The following is a 25,265-nucleotide window of genomic DNA, read 5'->3' on the forward strand; positions in this document are numbered from 1 at the left end:
TTCTGAGGAAAAAGTCCCACGGAAGGTTTTTGCTTCTGTGGAATAATGGGATTGCTAAAGATTCCAGGAGGCAAGACGAATTAGTGAGAATGACCATGAGAAGTCAGAAAAAAGTCAGATCCATGGATGAAGTGATGTTTACCACTGTGAATCAATGAGAAGTAGGAGCAAATGAAAAGAAAGCTGATACAACATTTTCTGAATAAATGTAACCTTTCAGCTGTCATAGAAAAATTAATACTCACTATGATACAACATATTTAGTTTAGAAAGTTAACTTAAATTTAAAGCTTAATAATTACATTTATTGAAGAAACGAAAACATATTTGTGGTTTAGAATAAATAATGTGTTCTGCTACAGATAAGAAGACTACATAAATAAATAGAAATAAGACTAAATAAAGAGGAAAATAACAAATTAGATGTTATTAACATTAAAAACTGACACTCATCTAAAGAAAGAGAAGGAGAGACAGAAAGAGAGAAGAACTCATATCAAGCATGTATTAAAAACTCCTAAATAAGAAGTCTTCAGATGTTAAAAAAAAGGAAGTCTTCACTAAGAAGATAATGGAATAGCAAAATGGGGGAAATATACCAAAAGATATTTCAAAAAAGAGAGTACAGAATGTTAAGTAAACATATCAAAAGATGCTTGGCTTCTTAGTAGTCAATTAAATGCAAAAGCGTGATAGCTGGAATTATCACTCACCAACCAGAAAGTTCAAATGAATATGACAGGTATTATCAAGTTTGACAAGAATGTGTATAATCCTTGAATCTCATTCACTGCTGCTGAAGATGAAAAATCATACAAATGTTTTGAAAATATTTAGAAATATCTAAAAAGATAAACACAAGAAAGCTATGACTCGAAAATTTTTACTACTACATGTATACTGAACAATAATGTATACACACACCACCAAAGCTCAAGTTCTAGAATTTATATACCAGTGCTGTTCTCAATAGACACAAACTGAAAATCACTCATAATGTAATACACATTGGAATAAATTAATTAATAGTTAAATATTTACACTATGGAATCCTATGCAACAGTGGCAATGCATGATCACAACAACAGGCAACCATATAGGCATATTCACAAACAACATAAAATAAAAAAGCCCAACCCAAAAGTGATTTTACTGTGCCATAACATTTATATAAAATACAAAATACAGGTAAAGTTATCTTTTTGTTAGATACCAGAACAATATTAAACCTTAAGGGGAGTCACCAGAATGGGACCAGGGGGCCTCTGAGTATCTGGCAATTTTCTGTGTCTTTATCTAGAAGCTATGTTTAGATTGTATTCAGATGCTGAATTTTCTGAAATTTGTCATTTCCTTACAAACCATGCATGTTTTTCATTGTTTTTTATACATAACAAAAACTAAAAAAGATAGACTAGGGAAGGTAATTGTATTAGCACTTTAATATCCATGCTTTTCAAGGTGGAAGTGAAAAGTATTAAATACTTGACATTGTGATTACTTCTTAAAAGTAAGGTGAAAATTTGAGGTTAATAAATAAGACATACTTCTTCATATATAATCCTCAAAGAGGAGGGGTAGAAAGGAGTATTATTTTTTTTCTTTAATACAGAATCGTTAAGATAGAAAATAATGAAAACAGACTAGGCTTAAAAAAGAGCACACTGGACTTCCCTGGTGGCACAGTGGGTAAGAATTTGTCTGCCAATGCAGGGAACAGGGGTTCCATCCCTGGTCTGGGAAGATCCCATCTGCCGCAGAGCAACTAAGCCCGTGTACCACAACTACTGAACCTGTGCTCTAGAGCCTGCAAGCAACAACTATTGAGCCTGCATGACACAACTACTGAAGCCCATGCACCTAGAGCCCATACTCCACAACAAGGGAAACCACCGCAAGGAGAAGCCCGTGCACCACAACGATGAGTAACCCCTGCTTGACACAACTAGAGAAACCCTGTGCAGCAACGAAGACCCAATGCAACCAAAAATTAAAAAAATTAAATCTTTTGACTTCTGAGATGACTCACTCACATGGCTGTAGGTAAGAGGCCTCAGTTCCTTGCCACATGGATCTCTCCTTAGGGCTGCTTGAGTGTCCTCATGACATGGCAGCTGGCTTACCCCAGGATGAGTGATCTAGCAGAAACCAAAACAGAAGCTGCAATGTCTTTTATAACTTTGGAAGCTGCACTTTGTCATTTCTGCAATTTCTTATTAGTTAAACAGTCAACCCTTTCCAAGTGCGAGGAGCCACACTGGTACATGAAGACTGGGAGATAATTAGGGGATAATTAGGGCCATCGTGGGGGCTGGCTACCAAAGTGGCTGACTAGCCAAAGTCTGAATTTTGGTTTCTTCACTGATGGAGAGAAAATGGTCAGTGAACCTCATTGGTGGTCTTTGAGATGTACCAAAGCTACCTCTTGCTCTCACCCCCAGCCGTGTGGCTGACAGGGTCTTGGTGCTCCAACCGGGTGTCAAGCCTGTGCCTCTGAGGTGGGAGAGCCGAGTTCAGGACATTGGTCTACCAGAGACCTCCAGCACCTTGTAATATCAAATGGCGAAAGCTCTCCCAGAGATATCCGTCTCAATGCTAAGACCCAGCTCCACTCAGAGACCAGCAAGATCCAGTGTTAGACATCCCATGCCAAGCAACTAGCAAGACAGGAATGCAGGCCCACCCATTAGCAGAGAGGCTGCCGAAAATCACAATAAGTTCACAGACACCCCAAAACACACCATCGGATGCGGATCTGTCCACCAGAAAGACAAGATCCAGACACACCCACCAGAACACAGGCACCAGTCCCCTCCATCAGAAAGCCTACACAACCCACTGAACCAACCTTAGCCACTGTGGGCAGACACCAAAAACAACGGGAACTACGAATCTGCAGCCTCTGAAAAGGAGACCCCAAACACAGTCCCCAAAGCCAAATGAGAAGACACAGAAACACACAGCAGATGAAGGAGCAAGGTAAAAACCCACCAGACCAAACAAATGTAGAGGAAATAGGCAGTGTGCCTGAAAAAGAATTCAGAGTAATGATAGTAAAGATGATCCCAGATCTTGGAACTGGAATGGAGAATAGACAAGCAACGTATAACAAGGACCTAGAAGAACTAAAGAGCAAACAAACAATGATGAACAACACAATAAATGGAATTAAAAATTCTCTAGAAGGAAACAATAGCAGAATAACTGAGGCAGAAGAATGGATAAATGACCTGGAAGATAAAATAGTGGAAATAACTACTGAAAAGCAGAATAAAGAACAAAGAATGAAAAGAATTGAGGACAATTTGAGACACCTCTGGGACAACATTAAATGCACCAACATTCGAATATAGGGGTCCCAGAAGTAGAAGAGAAAAAGAAAGACACTGAGAAAATATTTGAAGAGATTATAGTTGAAAACTTCCCTACTATGGGAAAGGAAATCGTTAATCAAGTTCAGGAAGCGCAGAGAGTCCCATACAAGATAAACCCAAGGAGAAACATGCCAAAACATATATTAATCAAACTATCAAAAATTAAATACAAAGAAAAAATATTAAAAGCAGCAAGGAAAAAGCAACAAATAACATACAAGGGAATCCCCATATGGTTAACAGCTGAACTTTCAGCAGAAACTCTGCAAGCCAGAAGGGACTGGCAGGATATATTTAAAGTAATGAAACGGGAAAAGCTACAACCAAGATTACTCGACCCACCAAGGATCTCGTTCAGATTCAACAGAGAAATTAAAACCTTTACAGACAAGCAAAAGCTAAGAGAATTCAGCACCACCAAACCCGCTTTACAACAAATGCTAAAGGAACTTCTCTAGGCAGGAAACACAAGAGAAGGAAAAGACTTACAATAACAAACCCAAAACAATTAAGAAAATGGTAATAAGAACATACATATCAATAATTACCTTAAATGTAAATGGATTAAATGCTCCAACCAAAACACATAGACTGGCTGAATGGATCCGAAAACACGACCGGTATGTATGTGGTCTACAAGAGACCCACTTCAGACATAGGGACACATACAGATGGAAGGTGATGGGATGGAATAAGATATTCCATGCAAATGGAAATCCAAAGAAAGCTAGAGTAGCAATTCTCATATCAGACAAAAAAGACTTTAAAATAAAGACTATTACAGGAGACAAAGAAGGACACTACATAATGATCAAGGGATCAATCCAAGAAGAAGGTATAACAATTGTACATATTTATGCACCCAACATAGGAGCACCTCAATACATAAGGCAAATGCTAACAGCCATAAAAGGGGAAATCGACAGTAACACAATCATAGTAGGGGACTTTAGCACCCCACTTTCACCAATGAACAGATCATCCACAATGAAAATAAATAAGGAAACACAAACTTTAAATGATACATTAAACAAGATGGACTTAATTGATATTTATAGGACATTCCATCCAAAAACAACAGAATACACTTTTTCTCAAGTGCTCCTGGAACATTCTCCAGGATAGATCATATCTTGGGTCACAAATCAAGCCTTGGTAAATATAAAAAAAATGAAATCGTATCAAGTATCTTTTCCGACCACAATGCTATCAGACTAGATATCAATTACAGGAAAGAAATCTGTAAAAAAATAGAAACACATGGACACTAAACAATACACTACTTAATAACCAAGACATCACTGAAGAAATCAAAGAGGAAATTTAAAAATACCTAGAAACAAATGACAATGAAAACATGAAGACCCAAAACCTATGGGATGCAGCAAAAGCAGTTCTAAGAGGGAAGTTTATAGCAATACAATCCTACCTCAAGAAACAAGAAACATCTCAAATAAACAAGTTAACCTTACACCTAAAGCAATTAGAGAAAGAAAGAAAAAAAAAACCCCCAAAGTCAGCAGAGGAAAGACATCATAAAGATCAGACCAGAAATAAATGAAAAAGAAATGAAGGAAACAACAGCAAAGATCAAAAAAACTAAAAGCTGGTTCTTTGAGAAGATAAACAAAATTGATAAACCATTAGCCAGACTCATCAAGAAAAAAAGGGAGACTACTCAAATCAATAGAATTACAAATGAAAAAGGCGAAGTAACAACTGCCACTGCAGAAACACAAAGGATCATGAGAGATTACTGCAAGCAACTATATGCCAATAAAATGGACAACATGGAAGAAATGGACAAATTCTTAGAAAAGCACAACCTTCCAAGACTGAACCAGGAAGAAATAGAAACTATAAACAAACCAATCCCAAGCACTGAACTTGAGACTGTGATTAAAAATCTTCCAACAAACAAAAGCCCAGGACCAGATGGCTTCACAGGCAAATTCTATCAGACATTTAGAGAAGAGTAAACACTTATCCTTCTCAAACTCTTCCAAAATATAGCAGAGGGAGGAACTCTCCCAAACTTATTCTATGAGACCACCATCTCCCTGACACCAAAACCAGACAAAGATGTCACAAAGAAAGAAAACTACAGGCCAATATCACTGATGAACATAGCTGCAAAAATCCACTGCACAATACTAGCAAACAGAATCCAACAGCACCTTAAAAGGATCATACACCATGATCAAGTGGGGTTTATCCCAGGGATGCAAGGATTCTTCAATACATGCAAATCAATGTGATACACCATATTAACAAACTGAAGGATAAAAACCATATGGTCATCTCAATAGATGCGGAAAATGCTTTCGACAATATTAAACACCCATTTATCATAAAAACCCTCCACAGGGCTTCCCTGGTGGCACAGTGGTTGGGAATCTGCCTGCCAATGCAGGGGACACGGGTTCGAGCCCTGGTCTGGGAAGATCCCACATGCCGCGGAGCAACTAAGCCCGTGAGCCACAACTACTGAGCCTGCGCGTCTGGAGCCTGTGCTCCGCAACAAGAGAGGCCGCGATAGTGAGAGGCCCGCGCACCGCGATGAGGAGTGGCCCCCGCTCGCCGCAACTGGCGAAAGCCCTCGCACAGAAACAAAGACCCAACATAGCCAAAAATAAATAAATAAATAATTTAATTAATTAAAAAAAAACCCATCACAAAGTAGGCATAGAGGGAACTTTCCTCAACCTAATAAAGGCCATATATGACAAACCCACAGCCAGCATCGTTCTCAATGGTGAAAAAGTGAAACCATTTCCACCAAGATCAGGAACAAGACAAGGTTGCGCACTCCCAGCACTATTATTCCACACACGTTTGGAATTTTTAGCTACAGCAATCAGAGAAGAAATAGAAATAAAAGGAACCCAAATCGGAAAAGAAGAAGTTAAGCTCTCACTGTTTGCAGATGACATGACACTATACACAGAGAATCCTAAAGATGCTACCAGAAACCTACTAGAGTTAATCAATGAACCCGGTAAGGTTTCAGGATACAAAATTAATGTACAGATGTCTCTTTCATTCCTATACACTAAAGATGAAAAATCTGAAAGAGAAATTAAGGAAACACTCCCATTTACCACTGCAACAAAAAGAATAAAATACCTAGGAATAAACCTACCTAAGGAGACAAAAGACGTTTACTCAACAAACTATAAGACACTGATGAAAGAAATCAAAGATGACACAAACAGATACAGAGATATACCATGTTCTTGGATTGGAAGAATCAACATTGTGAAAATGACTCCACTACCCAAAGCAATCTACAGATTCAATGCAATCCCTATAAAACTACCAATGGAATTTTTCAGAGAACTAGAACAAAAAAATTTCACAATTTGTATGGAAACACAAAAGACCCCGAACAGCCAAAGCAATCTTGAGAAGAAAAACAGAGCTGGAGGAATCAGGCTCCCTGACTTCAGACAATACTACAAAGCTACAGTAGTCAAGACAGTATGGTACTGGCACAAAAACAGAAATATAGATCAATGGAACAGGAGAGAAAGCCCAGACATAAACCCATAAACATACGGTCACCTTATTTTTGATAAAGGAGGCAAGAATATACAATGGAGAAATCACAGCCTCTTCAATAAGTGGTGCTGGGAAAACTGGACAGCTACAGGTAAAAGAATGAAATTAGAAGACTCCCTAACACCATACACAAAAATAAACTCAAAATGGATTAAAGACCTAAATGTAAGGCCAGACACTATAAAACTCTTAGAGGAAAACATAGGCAGAACACTCTATGACATCAATCACAGCAAGATCCTTTTTGACTCACCTCCTAGAGAAATGGAAATTAAAAAGAAACATAAACAAATGAGACCTAAGGAGACTTAAAATCTTTTGCACAGCAAAGGAAAACGTAAACAAGACGAAAAGGCAGCCCTCAGAATGGGAGAAAATATTTGCCAACGAAGCAACAGACAAAGGATTAATCTCCAAACTTTACAAGCAGCCCATGCAGCTCAATATCAAAGAAACAAACAATCCAATCCATAAATGGGCAGAAGACCTAAATAGACATTTCTCCAAAGAAGATATACAGATTGCCAACAAACACATGAAAGAATGCTCAACATCACTGATCATTAGAGAAATGCAAATCGAAATTACAGTGAGGTATCACCACACACAGGTAAGAATGGCCATCATCAAAAAAATCTACAAACAATAAATGCTGCAGAGGTGTGGAAAAAAGGGAACCCTCTTGCACCATTGGTGGGAGTGTAAAGTGATACAGCCACTATGAAGAACAGTATGGAGGTTCCTTAAAAAACTAAAAATAGAACTACCATATGACACAGCAATCCCACTACTGGGCATATACCTGGAGAAAAGCATAATTCAAAAAGAGTCATGTTCCACAATGTTCATTGCAGCTCTATTTGCAATAGCCAGGACATGGAGGCAACCCAAGTGTCCATCAACTGATGAATGGGTAAAAAAGATGTTGCACATCTTCAATATAAAATGGAATATTACTCAGCCATAAAAAGAAATGAATTTGAGTTATTTGTAGTGAGATGGATGGACCTAGAGTCTGTCATACAGAGTGAAGTAAGTCAGAAAGAGAAAAACAAATACTGTATGCTAACACATATATGTGGAATCTAAAAAAAGAAGAAAAAAATGGTTGGGAAGAACCTAGGGACAGGACAGGAATAAAGACGCAGACATAGAGAATGGACATGAGGACATGGGGAGGGGGAAGGGTAAGCTGGGATGAAGTGAGAGAGTGGCATGGACTTATAAATACTACCAAATGTAAAATAGCTAGCTAGTAGGAAACAGCTGCATAGCACAGGGGGATCAGCTCAGTGCTTTATGACCACTTACAGGGGTGGGATAGGGAGGGTGGGAGGGAGACGCAACAGGGAGGAGATATGGGGAAATATGGATATGTATAGCTGATTCACTTTGTTATAAAGCAGAAACTAACACACTGTTGTAAAGCAATTATAGTCCAAAAAAGATGTTAAAATTAAATAAATAAATAAGTAAATAATTTATGCCCCCCCCAATTAAATCTTTTTTAAAAATAAATAAATAAAAAAGAGCACTCAATGACATGGAACTCTAAGCCTAAGTATTTTCAGTATTATAGTAAATGTAAATGGATTAATATCTCCTATTAAAGTGTAATTTTTTATATTATGTGCAACTAAATTTTTTTCACAATATACAGGTAAAATAAAAGAATTACATTAGCAAGGAGAAAACATTCCATGTATTTAAAAACAATAAAACAATAAGCATATAATATGCATCTTAGATATAAGTAGTCTTTAAGTTCCGAACAATTTGTCATTATTGTAATTAGTATTATTATACCAATTTCTTAAAAACATTTCAATACTTTTTGTGTTTGAAAAAATATTTTAATATTTTTTCCTTCGCTCTTTTGTGGTCTAATACATGGTAAGTATTTAGTTGCTAACATAACCTAAAAATATATGTTGTTTTTTTACAGCCGAACAAAACTGAATCAAGAAGAAATAGATAACTTGAACATACTGATCACTAAAAGCAAAATAGAGGGCTTCCCTGGTGGCCCAGTGGTTGAGAATCTGCCTGCCGATGCAGGGGACACGGGTTCGAGCCCTGGTCTGGGAAGATCCTACATGCCGCGGAGCAACTGGGCCCGTGAGCCACAGCTACTGAGCCTGCGCGTCTGGAGCCCGTGCTCCGCAACAAGAGAGGTCGCGATAGTGAGAGGCCCATGCACCGTGATGAAAAGTGGCCCCCGCTCACTGCAACTAAAGAAAGCCCTAGCACAGAAACGAAGTCACAACACAGGCAAAAATAAATAAATAAATAAATAAATAAAATTAAAAAAAAATACAATCTGTAATTTTAAAATACTCCCTACCAACAGAAGTCCAAGATCAGATGGTTTCACAGGTAAATTCTACCAAATATACAAAGCAGAACTTACACTGATTCTTCTCAAACTCTTCGAAAAGATTGAAGAGTAAGGAATACTTCCAAAGACATTCTATGAAGCCACTATCACGCTGATATCAAAAACAGATGGAGGGGACGTCCCTGGTGACACAGTGGTTAAGAATCAGTCTGCCAATGCAGGGGACATAGGTTCGAGACCTGGTCTGGAAAGATCCCACATGCCACAGAGCAACTAAGCCTGTGTGCCACAACTACTGAGCCTGCACTCTACAGCCCATGAACCACAACTACTGAGCCTGATAGCCACAACTGCTGAAGCCCATTCACCTAGAGCCCATGCTCTGCAACAAAAGAAGCCACCACAATGAACAGCCCGCACACCACAACGAAGAGTAGCCCCCGCTCGCCGCAACTAGAGAGAGCCCGAGCACAGCAACGAATGCCCAATGCATCCAAAAATAAAGAAAGAAATTAACTTTAAAAAAAACAAAATAAAACAGATGGGGACTATTCTGGTGGTCCAGCAGTTAAGATTTCACCTTCCAGTGCAGGGGGTGCGGGTTGGATCCCTGGTTGGGGAGCTAAGATCCCACATGCCTCACAAACAAGAAACCAAAACATAAAACAGAAGCAATATTGTAACAAATTCAATAAAGACTTAAAAAAAAAAACACAGAGAAAGACACTACCAAAAAAGAAAATTGCAGGCCAATATCTTCAATATATATAGATGCAAAAATTCTCAACTGAAGATTAGAAAACCAAATCTGACAACATGTAAGAGGATCATACACCATGACCAAATTTGATTCACCCCAGTGTCACAAAGTTGTTTCAACATATGCAAATCAATCAACATGATACACCCCATCAACAAAGGAAAAACACAAAACAAATGATCATCTCAATAGATGCCGAAAAAGCATTTTAAAAACTTCAACATCCATTCATGATAAAAACGCTTACCAAAGTAGGTATAGAGGAAACATATCTCAACATAATAAAAGCTATTTATGACAAACCCACAGCCAATATAATACTCAATGTTCATAAGCTGAAAGCCTTCCTGCTAAAATCTGGAACAAGACAAGGATGCCCACTCTCACCTCTTCTCTTCAACATAGTATTGGAAGTCCTAGCCACAACAATCAGACAAGAAAAAGAAATAAAATCAAACCAAATTGGAAGGGAAGAGGTAAAGTTGTCATTATATGCAGATGACATGATAATATATATAAAGGAAACCCTAAAACTTCCACACAAAAACTACTAGAACTGATAAACAAATTCAGCAAAGTAGCAGGATACAAGATTAACATACATAAATTGGTTGCATTTCTTGGTTTTTCTTTTTTTCTTTTTCTTTTAAATTTATTTTGGATGCATTGGGTCTTCATTGATGTGCACGGGCTTTCTCTAGTTGTGGCCAGTGGGGGCTAGTCTTCATTGTGGTGCACAGGGTTGTCATTGCAGTGGCTGCTCTTGTTGCGGAGCACGGGCTCTAGGCACGCGGGCTTAAGTAGTTGTGGCACACGGGCTCAGTAGTTGTGGCTCACGGGCTCTAGAGTGCAGGCTAAGTAGTTGTGGAGCACAGGTTTCGTTGCTCCACGGCATGTGAGATCTTTCTGCACCAGGGCTCAAACCCGTGTCCCCTGTATTGGCAGGCGGATTCTCAACCACGGAGCTCCCAGGGAAGTCCCTGGTTGCACTGCTTTACACTAACAATGAAATATCAGAAAGAGAATGTAAACGAGCAATCCTTTTTAAAATGGCGTCAAAAAAATAAAATACTTAGGAATAAACCTCAACAAGGAGGTGAAAGACTTATATGCTGAAAACTACAAAACATTAGTAAAGGAAACTGAAGATGATTCAAAGAAATGGAAAGACATCCCACGCTCTTGGATGGGAAGAATTAATAGTGTTAAAATGGCCATACTACCCAAAGCAATCTACAGATTTAATGTGAACCCTATCAAATTACCCATGACATTTTCCCCAGAGCTAGAACAAATAATCCTAAAATGTATCTGGAACCATAAAAAGTCAGAACTGTCAACACAATCCCCAGGAAAAAGAACAGAGCAGGAGGCATAACCCTCCTAAACTTCAGACAATACTACAAAGTTACAGTAATCAAAGCCGTAGGGTATTGGCACAGAAAGAGATACACGGATCAATGGAATGGAATAGAGAGGCTAGAAATAAACCCACACACCTACGGTCAATTAACCTTCGACAGAGGAGGCAAAAATATACAATGGGGAAAAGATAGTCTCTTCAGCAAGTGGTGTTTTGAAAGTTGGAGAGCCGTATGCAAATCAGTGAAGTCAGAACATACCCTCACATCATACACAAAAATAAACTGCAAACGGCTTATATGCTTAAATATAAGATATGGCACCTTAAAACTCCTAGAAGGGAACATAAGCAAAACATTCTCTGACATAAAGCATACCAAAGTTTTCCTAGCTAGTTCTCCCAAGGCACTACAAATACAGTAAGTCACCTACATACGAACCTTCAAGTTGCAAACTTTCAAAGATGCAAATGTCCATCCGCATGTCCAATCATGTAAGTTAGTTCACGGGTCTGGCATACATTGTCACGTGCATGCGTCCTCTATAAGTGGTTGTGCTTTTGTGTACTTTACAGTACTGTATAGAGTACAGTAGTACAGTACCTTTATTTCAAGCCCAAGATGTCTGGAAGCAAGCGTAAAAGCAGTGGTGGTGTACCTGGTACTGTTAAGAAGTGCCAAGTGATAATGACGGAAACAAAAGTGAAAATAATTGAGAGAGTGGAATGAGGCAAAAAGATGTTAGACATCGCTCATTCTTATAACATGAATCATTCAATCATTGGCACGAATCTAAAGAACAAGGACAAGATCATGGAACATGTGAAGTGTGCTGTGCCGACGATGTTGACAAAATATCCAAGAAGCATGGAAAAGTGATGGAGGAGATGGAGAAACTTCTCAGTGTGCAGATGCAGGATCAACATCAGTGCTGAGTCCTGCTCAGCTTCATGCTGATTCAAGAGAAAGCTAAAAGCCTTTATGAAGACTTGAAGAAGAAACACGGCAAAGAATCAGAGGGCACATCTTTTAATGCCAGCCATGGCTGGTTTCATCCGTTCAAGGCTAGAGCCAACTTTCACAATGTAAAAGTAAGTGGAGAGGCAGCAAGTGCAGAAAGGGTAGCTGTCCAGGAACTTCCAGAAACACTTTGAGAAATTATTGATGATGGTGTGTATTTACCCAACCAGGATTTTAATGTGGATGAGACACAACTCTACGGAAAGAGGATGCCGGACCGAAGTTACATCAGTAAGGAGGAAAAGTTGATGCCGGGCTGTAAAGCAGCAAAGGATAGGCTATCTGTTGTTTGGTGGCAATGCTTCTGGTGGTATGAAGCTGAAGCCTCTCTTAGTTTATCATTCAGAGAACCTAAGAACCCTTAAAAACATAGCCAAGGGCTCTCTTCCTGTTGTGTGGAAGTGTAACCCCAAATCCTGGATTACACAGGCCACGTTCCAGGACTGGTTTTGCCACCACTTTATCCCAGATGTAGAGAAATATTGCTTGGAGAAGGACGTCCCAGCAAAACATTCTTTTGCTGCTCGACTATGCTCTGGGCCACCCCCCATTCATGGATGACTTTCATCCCAACGTCAAAGTAGTGCATCTGTCACCAAATACTACGTTGCTCATCCAACCTATGGACCAGGGAGCTATAGCGACTTTCAAGAAATATTATTTATGTCACACTTTTTGTCAGGCAGTAAAGGTAAGTGACAAATCAGGAACAACCTAGGGACAATTTTGGAAGGACTATAACATCTACAAGACCATAAAAAACATTGACTTTGCATGGTGTGAGGGTATGGCGGTCACCATGAATGGGGTTTGGAAGAACCTTTGCCCACAGTTTGTTCATGATTTTTGTGGATTTGAGAAGGTAGATCAGAAGTCCGAAGAGGTCTTCAGCAACGTAGTGACCCTCAGCGAGACGCTGGAGCTAGATCTGCAAGAGGACGATTTCATTGAACTCCTTGCTGTGCAACATGAGGAGCTTACTGATGGAACTGGAGGCCCAGAGAAAGGATGAAGAGGGAAAGGAGGAAGAAGAAGTAACTGAAGAACTGAAGAGATTCACGACACAGAAAATGGCAAGGGAATCTTCTTTATTTGAGGAAGCACAGTTAGTTTTTGAGGCACAGGACCCGAACCTAGAATGGGACCCAAAGGTGGCAGCAGCCATTCAGAATGCAATCCAGTGCTACCTTGTCATCTATGATGAGAAAAAAAGAGCTACTACCCAGACATCAATGGATCATTCTTTCAAGAGGGTAGATAGAATTAAATCCAGCAAGGAACCAGAACCTTTGCCATCAACGTCAGGGATGAGTGAAATTGCAGCTTGCCCTCTGTCTCCTACTGCTGATAATCCTCCACCTCTACCATCTCCCACCTCCTCTCCCTCCTCCAATCAGTATCTCATCTCGCCTGTTCCCTCAATGCCAGCCTGAGTATCCCAGCTGTTGTACTGTATTACTGTACTTTTCAAGTTACTGTACTGTAAGATTAAAAATGTTTTCTTTGTTTTTGTGTTTGTTTTTTATGTACTGTTAGTGTGAAAAGTATTATAAACCTATTACGGTACAATACCATATAGCCAACTGTGTAAGTTGGGTACCTAGACTAACTTTGTTGGACTTACAAACAAATTGGACTTACAAACGCACTCTTGGAACAGAACTTGTTCATATGTAGGGGACTTACTGTAAAACCAAAAAAGAAACAGGAACTAATCAAACTTATAAGCTTTTGCACAGCAAAGGAAACCATAATCAAAATGAAAATACAACCTATGGACTGGGAGAAAATATTAGCAAATGATGAGACTGACAAGGGCTTAATTTCCAAACTATACAAACAGCTCATACAACTCAATAACAAAATAACAAACAACTCAATGGAAAAATGGGTGGAAGACCTAAATAAACATTTCTCCAAAGAAGGCACACAGAGAGCCAATAGGCACATGAAAAGATGCTCATCATCACTAATTATTAGAGAAACGCAAATCCAAATTACAATGAGGTGCCACTTCACACTGATCAGAATGGCCATCATTAAAAAAATCTACAATTAACAAATGCTGGAGGGGGTATGGAGAAAAGGGAACCCTTCTACACTGTTGATGGCCATGTAAGTTGGTGAAGCCTCTATGGAAAACAGTATGGAGGTTCCTCAAAAAAACTATAAAGAGAGTTGCCATATGATCTAGCAATCCCACTTGTGGACATATATCTAGACAAAACTATAATTCAAAAGATACATGAAACCCTATGTTCATAGCAGCACTATTTATAATAGCCAAGACATGGAAACAAACTAAATGTTCATTGAAAAATGAATGTATAAAGAAGGTGTGGTATATGTATACAATTGATATTACTCAGACATAAAAAAAGAATGAAATAATGCCATTTGCAGCAGCATGGATGAACCTAGAGATAATGATACTAAGTGAAGTAAGTCAGAAAGAGAAAGACAAATACCATATAATATCACTTATGTGTGGAATCGAAAACAGGACACAAATGAACATGTCAGCAAAACAGAAAGAAACACACAGATATAGAAAACAGAGTTGTAGTTGCCAAGGAGAGAGTGAAGGAAAGATTGGGAGTTTTGGAATAGCAGAAGCAAACTATTCTACATAGGATGGACAAACCACAAAGATCTACTGTATAGCAGAGGAAACTATATTCAATATCCTGTGATAAACCATAATGGAAAAGAATATATATATATAAAACTGAATCACTTTGCTGCACAGCAAAAATTAATACAACAATGTATAAAGGCTGGAGAGGGTGTGGAGAAAAGGGAACCCTCCTGAACTGTTGTTGGGAATGTAAACTGATACAGCCACTATGGAGAACAGTATGGAGATTCCTTGAAAGCTAAAAATAGAACTACCATATGACCCAGCAATCCCACTACTGGGCATATACCCGGAGAAAACCATAATTCAAAAAGATACATGTACCACAGTGTTCACTGTAGCACTATTTACAATAGCCAGGACATAGAAGCAACCTAAATGTCCATCGACAGATGAATATATAAAGAAGATGTGGCACATATATACAATGGAGTATTACTCAGCCATCAAAAGGAACAAAATTGGTTATTTGTAGTGAGGTGGTTAGACCTAGAGTCTGCCATACAGAGTGAAGTCAGAAAGAGAAAAACAAATACCGTATGCTAACACATATATATGGAATCTAGAAAAATGGTACTGACGAACCTAGTGACAGGGCAGGAATAAAGACACAGAGGTAGAGAACGGACTTAAGGACACAGGGGGGAAGCGGAGACAGGGACGTAGTGAGAGAGTAGCACTGACATATATACACTACCAAATGTAAAATAGCTAGTGGTAAGCTGCCGCATAGCACAGGAAGATCAGCTCGGTGCTTTATGTCCCCCAGAGGGGTGGGATAGGGAGTGTGGGAGGGAGGCTCAAGAGGGGGGGATATGGGGAATATATGTATACATACAGCTGATTCACTTTGTTGTAAAGCAGAAACTAATACAGTGTTATAAAGCAATTATACTCCAATAAACATGTATTTTAAAAACCCACAACATTGTAAATCAACTACACTTGAAAATATTTCTTTGAAACTATTTCTTAAGTGCAAAAAATTTTCTGAATATAAGTTTTATTGTGTGTGTGTACCACAGGTTCAATGTATATGAATTATGTCAAATTGATTACACTGCTTTTCAAAATAAAGAATTTTTGATATTTTACATCAGCTTCATATTATAAATGCAGAAAAACTATATTATTTTTTTCTAAAGTTCAGAAATAGCCATTTTGCTCATTCGGTATACTATAAACCACTAACTATTAAAAAGGGATTTGTGACCTCTTCCTTCCAAAGAAATATTTCTCCACTCACACCAGTTTAATAGAATGTTCTGCCATGAACTGACTTCCCACCTTAGAGACACGAGATTTGCATCCTGAAATCTCTTTCTTGCAAAAATGTCCAATTATCATCCTAGCATTACAGAAAAGAAATGCTTTTTTCCAGATCTCAAATTCCATACAACTTTAGTCAAGACATCATGTATGTGTTTTTTCACACGCACAGACTGTATTTTATTTTTACAAGAGATAAATCAACTGACACCCAGCATTGTAAATGGATGACCACAACAAAAGCAACAATGATTGCAGTTACCAAACACGAAACACACTCATACTATGTCATAATATTGACATTCAGTCCAGTAATCCTCCACTGTAACAGCTCCTTTACTTTGCAGTGAAAGACATGTATTTTTAAATAATCAGCACTCACCTGAGGTCTTTAAAAATCAACATAAACATAATTTTGTGTTCTCTTTCATTTATTCTGGTTCTAAGTGGTCATTTCTAAACGAAAGTATTTAAGTATGTTAACGTCATCTTATAACATCATATTTCAAATGACTACCGTGTCTCCAAAGATGAAATATGAGGAACTCACAATTAGGCTCTCCAAAGTTTTACTCTCTGAATCTGTATGACCCTTCTGCTGAACTCCACACTGTTCATTATTCTCTAAGAATATTCTTTTTCTTGTATGGCCATCTCACAGGCTCTTTCATTTCATGAAGTTTTTTCTTACAATATTATGCCTAGTTTATTTCTGAGAATATGCATTATTTCAGAATATTTATAGACACAAAGACTTCTCTATAATTCCCTGAGAGTTTCAAGAACTGCTTCTTCTTTTTTTTTGTTAATACCTAGATTCTGAAGCTCTCCACAAAGCATTACTAAAATTGCATTTACATAAGTACCTACATATTAATCACACATTAATGCATTTACAATTGTCTTATGATTTATTGCTAATTTTGGAGCATAAACGTAGCTGTCTTATTTACCACCCTCTTGGAAATCACTTTAATATTTGCACGTAGGACTTGAAAGAGAATGGATAAATAAAAACCTGAAGAATACGCAAATACAATTTATATATTTCTCATAAAATTAGGTGATTATCTAACCTTTATCCAGAAAAAAAGAAGAGCCCAGATACTCTGCAGCCATGATACTCGAGAATGTGTGGCCTTCCAGCAGGAAAACATGCAGTAATCCATGTGGCAGAGTTTACCTGTGACCAGCTGGGGTTAGTGACCTATGCCTTCCTTACATGCAACATATCAGGAGTGGAAAAAGGGAATTTGTCAGTTGTGGCAATAAGTGGAGAAATATTTCTTTGGAAGGAAGAGGTCACAAATCCCTTTTTAATAGTTAGTGGTTTATAGTATACCGAATGAGCATATAATGAAGATTTGTAGCAAGTCATGCTCATATATTCAACACAGGTACAATCAAAAGTTTGCTCAATTCTGGTAGATCTAAATCTATATCTGTTACCTTGTCTTTAACGAGGAAATGTCAGAACTGACTTACCAAAAAAAAAAGTGTTTTGTTTGTTTGTTTGTTTTAATTAGAGTCACGGTGAGTAAGACATAGCTCAGAACAGCTAATGTGACTTAGTGGTTCTCTCATCAGGAAATACAGTCTCTACTTCCGTGTTAATCCTCCACATCCTGTAGTAAGTAAAGTTTCAATGAAAGATAAATCTACAGGGCGAAAAGAAAAGAAAACTTACATGTGTTGATAAGGTCATTTTGACAGGTTTTACCACGTATGTCAGTGTTTCTGGGGATGAACACAAGCCAGAGCTCCCTACTCTGACATTTTCAATGATGTCATTCCCCTTTATCCTCAATTTGAAAGTGGATAAAAATGTTTTCTATGTTTTCTTCTTTAAGACATTAAATAAAGAATGCTTTCTAGACATGATCCTCTAATGATTTTCAGTCAGTGGTCATCAACAGAGGAAAAGCACAGAATCTCATCCCCACAGAAGGGTGACATTCAGTCAGGTAAGAAAATTCTCCACGAAATCAGAGCTTCATCTTTAACATGCAATCAAAGGCTTTCACAGGTTCTTCATCACTCTGCACTCAGCCCTACCATAAGGGATTGGCTCTGAGACTCTCACATCAGATGACTGACAAACATGTCATAGTACACTGATCTGGTACCAGATCCTGCCTCTCTTAATGATCTCCCGCAGGGACATTGGAATATTCTAGGATATTTCCTGGAGCCCTTTACTCTATACAGGTACATTTCCAAGTAGAAACAGAAGCTTGGATTCTCACTGGGACCCCTGCTCTGTCCGACCAACCTCTCTAGAAATATGATGTTCTAATCTCTCCTGATTAGAACATCTCAAGGTCTCTCCTTGTGCTAATTTAGTAAAGGTAAAAGAGAAACAAGAAAGAGCAAACTATGCAGGGACCAATATATAAGATTCCTTTACTTAATGTATTTATCTGATATACCCAAACATTGAGAAATATAGGTTCATTTCATAATGCTCAAGAAAAGAGGAGGAGGAACCTCCATGTCAACAGTATATATAAAATGGAATCAATATTGCATAAGCTCCAGCTTAAGCTTAGCTACGAGGTACTAACTCTTCTCATAAAGAAGCAATAGTTCTCCGTCATTTGAAGCACACTGAGGACTCAGACAGCTGGACACTGAGGGTGTAGTCTCCTCACTCGAATTCTGTACCTGCATCACAGAGCAATGAAATATTCCCAAAGAATTATTAAGGATGAGTGGGGGAGCCGAAATAAAAAGATGAATCCGTAGTCTGCCCTACCATCTGTTCTGTTGGATATTACCACCATCTTGGCCCACTATGACCTTCCCACTTTTCTCTGGGCCTCCCTACTTTCCACCTCCATCTTCTCATTATATCTTACCTACACTTGGAAACGACTCTAGTTTTTCCACTTATCTTTATCAACAAGTAATCCAAATAGCAACTGTGTATATAACTCCTTAGAAACCTCAGGTCTGACTCAGTAATAATAATGACCTTCGAAGTCAAAAGTTTTCCTAATTCCCTTTATTATTTTTTTTTTCTAATTTCCATGTACTTACACTCTCAGGACCTCCGCTGTTCTCAGGTTCGTCTTCCCGGCAAAATCTATCAACCTAGACATAGACTTAAGAACCACCCCCTAATTATCTCCAAGGGAATCCAGTTTTTAAAAAAGCCTCAGCAAGCCATAAGGACTTTATTAAAGACTCTTTAAGATAACCCATGGGAGATAGCAGTACACCCACAGATATCTATTTAATACACCCTCAGAGTAATTTTTTTTTCTTTTTTATAAAGTCTCTTTTGGCCATTGAAGACTCTCAGCTCTTCTTCTTCAACATATGCAGTGTCTCACCCTTCTGATTACTCTCTGCTCTATCCCAGGTCCACTCCCTTTCCTGATATTACATTCTTTCCCAATTTTGTATGTTGGTAAAATCAAATAACATAAAATATAACATGTTAATTATTATAAAGTGCACCATTCAGTGATATTAAATACATTCATATTATTAGGTGATCAACATCACCATTTATCTTTCAAATTCTTTTCTACGTTTTAAAACTGTAACTCTATATCCTTTAAACATAACTTTCCTTTTTGTTCCATAACCACCTGAAAAGCATCATTACCCTCCCAATTTCTATGGTTTTGACTACACTAAGTACCCCATATAATTGAAATAAGTAGTTGTATTGTTATGACTCACTAAATGTCACAAAAAAGGCATTTTTGGTAGCTAAATTTCCTCAAGATTCATCCATGTTGTAGCATATTCCTAGATCTTTTCCTTCTTAACACTGAATAATATTGTATTATATGGGTATACCACACTTTGCTTATCCAGGAACTAGTGGATGAACACTTAGGTTGCTTTCATATTTTAGCTACTGTGATTATTACTGCTTTAAACACTGGAGTACAAATAACTGGAGTACAAATATTTCTTTAAGACCCTGATTTCAATTACTCTGGGTATAGCTCATAGTAAAATTCCTGGATCATGTAGTAATTCTATTTTTCAATATCTGAAAAGTTGCCAGACTCTTTTGCAAAGCCGCTGTATCATTCTACATTCCCGCTGACATAACACAATGGTTCCAACTCCCTCACATCCTCACCAATACTTGTTTATGCTTGTGTATGTGTGTGTGTATGCATGCACACAAATATATAAACATGCATTTAGTGATATGGAGCATCTATTCAAGTGCTTAGTCATTTGTACATCTTTTTGAAGAACCATCTATTCAAGTCGTTTATCCATTTTTGAATCAGGCTGTTTGTTTTTTGTTGAGTTGTAGGAGTTCTCTGTATATTCTGAATAGAAATCTCTTGTCAGATAGATGGCTTTCAAATATTTTCTCCCATCTTGTGGGTTGCTATTTTATTCTGTTTACATTTCTTTGATACACATTTTTTTAAAATTATGTACTGCAAATTGTTTATTTTTTTGTTAGCTGTACCTTTGTTGGTCCTTCGTTTCATATTGAGGAAAACACTGCCAAATCCAATGTCATGAAGCTGTTGTCCTGTGTCTTATTCTAAGACTTTTTATTTTATTAGGTCTTATATTTAGTTTCTTGATACGTTTTCATTAATTTTTGCACATGATGTTAGGTAAAGGTCCATCTTCCTTCTTTTGCATGTTGACCACAAGACTTCTCGGCACCATTGGTTGAAAATACTATCCTTTCTACTTTGAAAAGTCTTGGCAACTTGTCAAAAATCATTTGGCCATATATCAAGGTTTATTTCTGGGTGTCCTATTCTATTCTATTGGTCTTGAATAAGGGAGAAAATAGTATAACCTATCCAGGTTGATGAAGAACATAAAGAAAGACCAGGACTGAGAATTAGGAAGGCAATATAAAACAGGAGGGAGTAAAAGACAGTGTGAGAGAAGATCTTGTATTTGCGAGTTCATGGAAATAGGATCATGCTAAAGCCACTAAACGCCTGACTTTGAATAATACGGTAAATGTGCTAGCAAGAAACATAACACTTACCCATCTCTGGGAAATATAGTATGGGCATAAAGATAAACTACACACAAATATATTAAACAGGGAAGGATTTTCATGGTGTGAGAATATTGTGGGATTTGAAATACAATTTCTTTCTGTTCTACCATTGTCTCAAAAATTTATCAAAGTGTATATACAAGCAATTCCAATTCTGGTAATGTGCTTGACAGGTTTATATATGAACTTCAGCAGACCAGTAAAAGTACATTCATAGTAGGACTGTTCCCTAAACCAAAGAACAAAACACAAAAACTGGAAAGACTAGAGTTCACTTTGTCCACACACATACAGATGCAGTGATGGTTAATGGTCCAAAAACAGAAGGTGAGCATGGGTGCAAGAGGTTAATCCCCAGGCTGGGGTGGGGTGCAGAGTTTGAGGGTAACACAGGTAGAAAAGGCTTTTGTCCTATCCTTGATTTTTGAGGTATGGAAATTCACAGGTCACTACCTTCATTTCAAAATGAATGAATGCACTATTCAATTTTTTAAAACAAGCGAAGTAAATATGAGTGATAATAAATTTCAAACTGTCACTAATCAAATAAGATACTAAGAAAACTTAAATAATATGATTTAAGAATGAAGTGGAGAGACTGTCCAACATGGTAGCATTCAAAGACCCAGAGCTTGATGCCTCTTATGGGCACACCAAAGTCACAACTGTTTACAGAACAGCAATTGATGAAAAAGGCCGGGACCTACCATAAAAGATGTTTTACAGCTAAAGATATAAGGAAGGCACCTCGACAAGACAGGGAGGAAGGGCAAAATCTCAGTAGCGTCAAGACCCATACCAACAGGTGGGTGGCCCACAAATGGCAGAATAATTACAATTTCAGAGGTGCTCCCAGGTAGCAAGGGGTATGAAGCCAACATCAGGCTCCCAAGCCCAGGGATCCTGTGCTGGAAAGAAGAGTTCCTAGAAAGTTGGGCTTTGAAGACGAGTAGTGCTTATTTTCCAGAGAGCCAGAGGGTTGTGGGAAATAGAGATTCCACTCTTAAAAGATGCTCACAGATTAAAGTTTTACGGAGCTCTGACTGCCACAGCAACAGTCAGCTCTACCCACCTCCAGAGCCTCCCATCAAGCCTCTTAGATAGCCTCAACCACCAGAGGGCAGACAGCAGAAGCAAGAAAAACTACAGTCCTGCAGCCTGTGGAACAGAAACCACATTTACAGAAAGATAGACAAGATGAAAACGCAGAGAGCTATATACCAGATGAAGGAGCAAGAAAAAAACCCAGAAAAACAACTAAATGAAGTGGAGATAGGCAACCTTTCAGAAAAAGAATTCAGAATAATGATAGTGAAGATGATCCAGGACCTCGGAATAAGAATGGAGGCAAAGATTGAGAAGATGCAAGAAATGATTAACAAAGACCTAGAAGAATTAAAGAACAAACAAACAGAGATGACCAATACAATGACTGAAATGAAAACTACACTAGAAGGAATCAATAGTAGAATAACTGAGACAGAAGAACGGATAAGTGACCTGGAAGACAGAATGGTGGAATTCACTGCTGCGGAACAGACTAAAGAGAAAAGAATGAAAAGAAATGAAGACAGCCTAAGAGACCTCTGGGACAACATTAAACGCAACAACATTCGCATTATAGGGGTCCCAGAAGGAGAAGAGAGAGAGAATGGACCAGAGAAAATATTTGAAGAGATTATAGTCGAAAACTTCCCTAACATGGGAAAGGAAATAGCCACCCAAGTCCAGGAAGCGCAGAGAGTCCCATACAGGATAAACCCAAGGAGAAACACGCCGAGACACATAGTAATCAAAGTGGCAAAAATTAAAGACAAAGAAAAATTATTGAAAGCAGCAAGGGAAAAACGACAAATAACATACAGGGGAACTCCCATAAGGTTAACAGCTGATTTCTCAGCAGAAACTCTACAAGCCAGAAGGGAGTGGCATGATATACTTAAAGTGATGAAAGGGATAACCTACAACCAAGATTACTCTACCCGGCAAGGATCTCATTTAGATTTGAAGGAGAAATCAAAAGCTTTACAGACAAGCAAAAGCTAAGAGAATTCAGCACCACCAAACCAGCTCTACAACAAATGTTAAAGGAACTTCTCTAAGTGGGAAACCCAAGAGAAGAAAAGGACCGACAAAAACAAAAACATAACAATTAAGAAAATGGTAATAGGAACATACATATCGATAATTACCTTAAACATGAATGGATTAAATGCTCCAACCAAAAGACACAGACTTGCTGAATGGGTACAAAAACAAGACCCATAAGTATATGCTGTCTACAAGAGACCCACGTCAGACCTAGGGACACATGCAGACTGAAAGTGAGGGGATGGAAAAAGATATTCTATGCAAATGGAAATCAAAAGAAAGCTGGATTAGCAATACTCATATCAGATAAAATAGACTTTGAAATAAAGAATGTTACAAGAGACAAGGAAGGACACTACATAATGATCAAGGGATCAATTCAAGAAGAAGATATAACAATTATAAATATATATGCACCCAACATAGGAGCACCTCAATACATAAGGCAAATGCTAACAGCTATAAGGGAGGAAATCAACAGTAACACAGTAATAGTGGTGGACTTTAACACCTCACTTACACCAATGGACAGATCATCCAGACAGAAAATAATAAGGAAACAGAAGCTTTAAATGACACAATAGACCATATAGATTTAATTGATATTTACAGGACATTCTATCCAAAAACAGCAGATTACACGTTCTTCTCAAGTGCGCACAGAACATTCTCCAGGATAGATCACATCTTGGGTCACAAATCAAGCCTCAGTAAATTTAAGAAAATTGAAATCATATCAAGCATCTTTTCTGACCACAACGCTATGAGATTAGAAATGAATTACAGGGAAAAAAACGTAAAAACCACAAACACATGGAGGCTAAACAATACGTTACTAAATAACCAAGAGATCACTGAAGAAATCAAAGAGGAAATCAGAAAATACCTAGAGACAAATGACAATGAAAACACGATGACCCAAAACCTATGGGATGCAGCAAAAGCAGTTCTAAGAGGGAAGTTTATAGCTATACAAGCCTACCTCAAGAAACAATAAAAATCTCAAGTAAACAATCTAACCTTACACCTAAAGAAACTAGAGAAAGAAGAACAAACAAAACCCAAAGTTAGCAGAAGGAAAGAAATCATAAAGATCAGAGCGGAAATAAATGAAATAGAAACAAAGAAAACAATAGCAAAGATCAATAAAACTAAAAGCTGGTTCTTTGAGAAGATAAACAAAATTGATAAGCCATTAGCCAGACTCATCAAGGAAAAGAAGGAGAGGACTCAAATCAATAAAATAAGAAATGAAAAAGGAGAAGTTACAACAGACACCGCAGAAATACAAAGCATCCTAAGAGACTACTACAAGCAACTTTATGCCAATAAAATGGACAACCTGGAAGAAATGGACAAATTCTTAGAAAGGTATAACCTTCCAAGACTGAACCAGGAAGAAGCAGAATATATGAACAGACCAATCACAAGCAATGAAATTGAAACTGTGATTAAAAATCTTCCAACAAACAAAAGTCCAGGACCAGACGGCTTCACAGGTGAATTCTATCAAATATTTAGAGAAGACCTAACACCTATCCTTCTCAAACTCTTCCAAAAAATTGCAGCGGAAGGAACACTCCCAAACTCATTCTATGAGGCCACCCATCACCCTGATACCAAAACCAGACAAAGACACTACAAAAAAGAAAATTACAGACCAATATCACTGATGAATATAGATGCAAAAATCCTCAACAAAATACTAGCAAACAGAATCCAACAACACATTAAAAGGATCATACACCATGATCAAGTGCGATTTATCCCAGGGATGCAAGGATTCTTCAATATACGCAAATCAATCAATGTGATACACCATATTAACAAACTGAAGAATAAAAACCA

The 25,265-nt window shown here is 38.0% G+C and overlaps 1 long non-coding RNA gene across 2 annotated transcripts in view; it reads right to left on the reverse strand.

The window, feature by feature from the left end:
• The window catches only part of LOC309631476, a 722,222-nt gene that overhangs the window by 681,503 nt on the left and 15,454 nt on the right, over positions 1-25,265 (reverse strand). The window contains exon 2 of one of the 2 annotated variants that reach the window (XR_014246293.1): positions 2,034-2,138. This is a non-coding gene — a long non-coding RNA (uncharacterized lncRNA). Of the gene's footprint in view, positions 1-2,029; positions 2,139-25,265 lie in introns of both variants that reach the window. The other variant, XR_014246294.1, reaches the window with a different exon arrangement.

Source organism: Balaenoptera borealis (genome assembly GCF_965194805.1).
Source record: "Balaenoptera borealis genome assembly, chromosome: 6".
Classification (NCBI taxonomy): Eukaryota; Metazoa; Chordata; class Mammalia; order Artiodactyla; family Balaenopteridae; genus Balaenoptera; species Balaenoptera borealis.